Source organism: Amphimedon queenslandica, unplaced genomic scaffold, assembly GCF_000090795.2.
Source record: "Amphimedon queenslandica unplaced genomic scaffold, v1.1 AMPQUscaffold_13271, whole genome shotgun sequence".
NCBI classification, from domain to species: Eukaryota; Metazoa; Porifera; class Demospongiae; order Haplosclerida; family Niphatidae; genus Amphimedon; species Amphimedon queenslandica.
The window spans coordinates 14,484-20,007 of record NW_003546493.1 but is presented as its reverse complement, the minus strand read 5'-3'; the positions used below and the strand labels follow the sequence as shown (position 1 = coordinate 20,007).

The 5,524-nt window shown below is 31.6% G+C and overlaps 1 long non-coding RNA gene across 1 annotated transcript; it reads left to right on the top strand.

Moving 5' to 3' along the window:
- The first annotated feature begins 424 nt into the window (after positions 1-424).
- Positions 425-928, top strand: LOC109583891 (uncharacterized). The gene is made up of 2 exons (XR_002185758.1): positions 425-466; positions 607-928. It is a non-coding gene; the product is annotated as an uncharacterized LOC109583891 (long non-coding RNA).
- Positions 929-5,524: the final 4,596 nt, after the last annotated feature.

The following is a 5,524-nucleotide window of genomic DNA, read 5'->3' as shown; positions in this document are numbered from 1 at the left end:
TATTGAGAATAAGTTGTCATGGTATTCCATCACTTCAGCCACATACTCATTTGGACTATATGATGATGGACGTGTCATATATTACAAGTACTAATGAACACACACATTATGTATACACACACACATTATGTATACACACACACTTATATACCGTATAGCTCCAAATTTTGTCAGTCAAAAGTTCGTCAAAATCTTAATTTCTTGTCAAAATTAATTTTCGTCAATAAAAATTTTTGTCATTTTTGTTATTAATCCACATGCTACCCATGTGGAACAAAAATTTCGTCGGTTAAAATTTTTGTGAAGCAAAAGTACCTGACGAATTTGATGAAAATTTTGACCAACGAAAATTTGGAGCTATACGGTACACCTCTTACTGTTTATAATTATTTAGAGACAATAGAGAGAAAATGAAAGAGTTAACAGATAAAGAGAGATCAGAAATACAAGAGGCAGAGGAAGCAAGGTCAGTAAACCTCAAGTTTCATCATGTACATGTACTTTCAGTTAATGATTAGCTTTACTTTAGTGTATACAGTAGTTTTATACTCTAGGCTTTTGATCTTTGTGACTAAATTATTCATGGACTCATTTATTTTATTGTAGGTTGAAGAGGATTGGGGAACACATCAACATGCATACACTGAACTTACACAATGTAGCTGTAGAGGTTGATCTGACTAACTGAAATGGATTGGTTTGATTTTGAGTTTTGTATCAAGTTGTATTGCTACTCTGCCAAAAAATTAATTGCTGCCTAGCTAATAATTATTTTAAAATAAAATTGTTTTTCTAAATATATGTACAATGTGTAATTAGTTTGTTCTTTAGTGACTCCTTTTGATGCAAGTACTCACAATTAATTATTGTATAGCTTCAAATTTTTATTGTTAAAGTTATTTTTCATCATTTCTGTTATAAATCTGCATGCTATCTATGATGCTACTCACATAAAGGAAAATGGACCCGGATTACAAATTTACAGACGAATTAAAAAAATATCACAAAATTTTAGTCTTGGCGCGCCCCTTCTAATCTGCAGAAGAAGGGCGTTACCCAGATTGGTGAAGACTAAAAAAAGAGTGCTGTTCAGTAATTCAGTTCTGAGGCCCCTGGCCTTGGGGCAACTTCTTTTAATGTAATTATGGCCACTAATCAAGCATGTTTAGGTAGTCATGTGGTATTATATGATCTGACATTTTGATTTTGACTGATAGATATTGTGGACTTGATTAATGTTCTTGACTTATTAAAGAAATGTGGCTTTCAAAGAACAAAGTGGCAAGAGCTGGGATTGAGACTAGGACTAGTAAAGGATACACTGGAAGCCATTGAAGCAAAGCATCGTGGTGATGTATATCAATGCTTGACAGAGTGTATCTCCCAATGGCTCCGTGGAACTGATAATGTTGACAGTAGAGGAGGAGCCAACTTGGACTCACTGTCAGATGCTCTACGATTTATGAATGAAACTGCTGTAGCTGAGAAGTTAAGTGAGTCAACCATAACTGTATGTAACTATAATCATTGTATTTTCTATCATAGAACATCAGGTTCTTATTAACATTTTTAATAATCGTCATACTGTCCTGTCTCAGTCTCTTTGTGATTCTGTCAGTATTGCTTGGTTACTTTATACTGAACGTATGTTAACACAAGAAGCAGTTAGTAGAGTGGTGTCAGCTAGTCCCTCTATTCCTAATCAACGTGAGGCTCTATTAACTGGTGTCAAAGAAGCTGTTCAAACTGATCCTAACAGTTTACATACATTTGCTAATGTATTGTGTACAATAAGTACTAATGTACAACAAGGACAAGCTATACTGGATGATATTAGTGAGTATCATAATGTAATCTCTGTATCTTTTGTCAGGGGCAACTCAAATTAAATTCATAGTCATGTGTGGGTGAGAATCATGAATCAAATTATATAAAACTATACCGTATAGCTCCAAATTTTTGTCAGTAAAATTTTGTCAAATTTGTCAGATATTTTTGCTTGACGAAATTTTTAACCGACAAAATCTTTGTTCCACGTGGGTCGTATGCGGATTAATAACAAAAATGACAAAAATTTTATTGACAAAAATTTTATTGACAAAAATTAATTTTAGCAAGAAATTAAGATTTTGACGAAATTTTTGACTGATGAAAATTTGGAGCTATACAGTACCTTAAAGCCACTACTATTTGTGAGTACTAATTTCGCATTTTTTGCAAATGGTTTTAAAATCACAGAAATTAGTACTTGCATTGGCATTTATTAATAATCTAGATTTATTAATAGTTGTTGAGCATGAAAAGAGCAAAATCCCAAAATATTAGTACACGTTAAATTAGTACCATTAGCAAATGGCAAATATTTGTCAACTTAAAATATAATCTCTGATAATCTCTGTGTTCTTAGGAATGTGTTGTTAAGCCTGCTTTCAATCAAATACATAGTGCATTCTTTCCCATTACAAATGTAGTAATGTGTGTGCTTGTTATTTATTTTTCAATATTAGATGAATTGCTTATAGCATTTAGCACAGATTAATACTGAATAGTTATTACTGGCTTAAAGCTTTATTTTGCCATACAACATGATCAGAGAGTCAACTTTACAGCTCCTTTCTTAACATCAGTCCTTACTACTGGAAAAGTTTTTGGGTATAGCAGCTCAATTTTATTTTGCTGATAATTTACTCCCGTTTGGTAGCTGTTATTTTATCACACCCACTTTTGATGAAAATTAGGTGACTTAAAGAGTTAGATTGCTTGTACAAACAACCAGACAAACCAGTCTAAGTGGGGTTGTCAATTATTAGCTTGTTAATTAAATAGTGATGTGGGCATATGTTGCCACTTGCCACACTATCAGTACACAACTGTTTATTTATTATTGTGTGTTTAGGTAAGTATTTTCCTGCTCCTGAAGTGGGTGTGGTTCCTGAGACTATTAAAGATCATAATGTAGTTCCACAAAGTAATAATAATTACTAATTAATTGATATTACATTTATTAATATTTTATAGATGATACAAGTACAGCCAATGAAACCAGGATACCAAATAATACACGATCTGGTATGTATTATCATCAAAATTAATGGTTCGTAGTTTAATATTTATTGTCCTTTTTTTGTAGGTAGTACTGATACTGGAGCTACTAGTAACTCATCTTCACAACCTTCATCATCCGAATCTTCTCAAGGTAGTACTGATAAAACTATTATTATGATTATTATTGAAACTTATAGTTAAAGTACCTGTTCCTCAATATTTACTGGAGACTTTTAAACGAATAAGAGGGTCCTATGCAAAAATGTTTTTTGATGTTTGCAAGATTTTAAGGAGGAAATTGGACGTGGATGACATCAAAGAGTTCTTGTCTTATTATAGTTCTTCCCTCAGTAAAAAAATTGAGAATTGTTCAGATATTTCTAGCATCATTTGTCATTTTAAAGATGAGTGTTCACTGACTGACATTGCACTTCTTCGTAGTGTAGTTGAAGAAATGAATATCACTGAAGCAAAGGAACACATTGAGACTTATAGAGCTGAGTTAAAGGAATTCTACAAATCAATCTCAGTGAGTCTTTGTCTAGACAAAAGATTTGACTCTGTTTCTGATCTTCAATGCGAAACAGTTACTTTCATTTTTGACTGGGAGCCTGAGGAACATGTACTGAAGGATATTAAAGATATACTATCAAAAGTATCTGGTAAACTACTAATCATTAAGATTATAGGCTCCTCCACTTCAATATCTGTCACTTGCTCCTTTCCTTCCTCTGATGTTGGGTTTACTGTATTGAGGATGATAGAGAATATTCATATACTAATGGGACAAGGATTAAAGAAACTGACTATTGGTAACTTAACATTATGGAGGAGACAAGATGTTAGACAAAAGGTAGATAATATGAATACCTCATAGGGGGTATATTTCCCTGGGAAAATATTTTACGAAAATCACCTTCAACCTATTCACAGAAAAAACAATTTTTTAAATATTATTTTTCACGAATTTTTGAAAATCGCGAAATTAGCAAAATTAAATTTCCGTGAAATATACCTCCTATATGGTAGTTGAATATTGTTTTATGAATATTGTTTGCATAGGAGCTAAAAGAAAAGGATCAAGACTTACTACAGCATACTGATGTCAGTTACAATGTCACAATTTAGTTGATTGTATGATGACTGATGTATAATGTGTTAATTGCATGTACAGGTTATTTCTTATATTATATTTGAAGAAGCTGAATATAAACTAAGAGATGCTATAAGTAGCAAAGAGAAGGTATGTCATACTACCAAACTGTGCAATACAATCTTAATTGTATGTATAGGAAGCAATTGATTTGAAACAAGAAATATCAATGGCTCAAGTAACTGAGGTTAGAAGTTTGATCTTGCATTCTTTACATGGGTGAATGTTGGTTGATGTACCATATGGCTGGTAATTTTGGAGAGTTAAATTTTGGTGAATTGCTAAAGTTTTTCTAAATTTGTGGCTACATGTACATGTATATGCCACTGAGCATGTGCATAATATGGTTCAAAATGGTGGATTTTATTTTATCAAGATGCCAAATTTGCCAAAATTTTTTCCTCCAAAATTACCTGCTATAATGGTATTTGATTGCATAATTTACATAAATGTAATATTTTGATTATTAGGAAGAATCATTCTCGGTTCAAAGTGATACTGAATCAATTAACGAGGTTGAGGTATATCTCACCACTTTGTATTAATTATAATAATTATTAATAGGAAGAACCACTTTATGAAGAGTTGACTGTATTGAGCTCTCAGTTTAATGAGATAAAAGAAGAAAACAAAGAATTGACTAACAAATTATCAAAAATGAAGGTTGAGTATTTGAGATTACTTTCACTTTCTAGTAATACTGATTCAGGTTAGAGTAGTTTTATTAATTATATACTAGTTATAATGATTAATTAAAGCTGCTAGCAAAGTCAGAAGAGGAATGTCTTTTGAAATTGATGACTGCAAATTTGATCTTAAAGCAATGACAAGACCAGACTATCAGCCATTAGTAGATAATAAAAGAATAATAGAGAAATTACAAGAAAGAATAACATTAATGAATATGGAACTAATGACTGAAAGAGAACACAAGGAGAAGATTATAAAAGGTATTGAAGGTTTAATTGATGATGTGTGTCATCAATCATTTGATTGTTGATATTTTAATAGATCATTTGGAAGAAATTGAGAAGAGACAGAGAGAAAAGGAAGAACAAATTGCAAAAGAAATGTGTTTAGTAAGAGTGAGACAGACTTAGTATATACTACTACTTACTTTTATTTTATAGATCATATTATATTGTAATCATCCTGTTAGTGGTAAATTAAAGAAGTCATTCCTTGAAGTACATAAAGATGAATTACTACCTGTAGTACTGGATAAAGCTTATGAGGTTTATTTTAAGTTGATCTATTTCTATTTATTCTTTTATTTCTTTATCAGTTAATGAAATTAGCTCCTCATATTCCTATTGAGAGATGTCG